This window comes from Cariama cristata, unplaced genomic scaffold (genome assembly GCF_000690535.1).
Source record: "Cariama cristata isolate BGI_N322 unplaced genomic scaffold, ASM69053v1 scaffold27840, whole genome shotgun sequence".
In the NCBI taxonomy this organism is placed as follows: domain Eukaryota; kingdom Metazoa; phylum Chordata; class Aves; order Cariamiformes; family Cariamidae; genus Cariama; species Cariama cristata.
Genome location: NW_009594500.1, coordinates 1 through 359, shown reverse-complemented (window position 1 = coordinate 359; position 359 = coordinate 1).

The window sequence follows — 359 nt, the reverse complement described above, 5'->3', positions numbered from 1 at the left end:
CGGGCAGCAGGGCTCCTGCCCTGGCCGTCCAACCCGTCCCATGCTGGGCTTTCTTGGTGTGCCACCACCCCAGGCAAATGGGATTTTTGACAACCTCGGAGTCACACACACACACTGTTTTCATTTTAAATTATAAATTCTTCAGAAACTGTACTCTGAAACAGTATAGAAACTTTTCACTCCGGCATGCTCACCGGCTCCCAAATAATCTGATCAGCAGCTGGAACACGCCAAGCCGAGCTCTTGGAGGTCTGGGCAAGCACGACCTGCACACCTGGCACCCAGCGCTGGGCTGGCCCCGTCCCAACCTATTTGACAAAGGAGCCTTTGCCACACAATCGCCGAGAGCCGACGCTGGC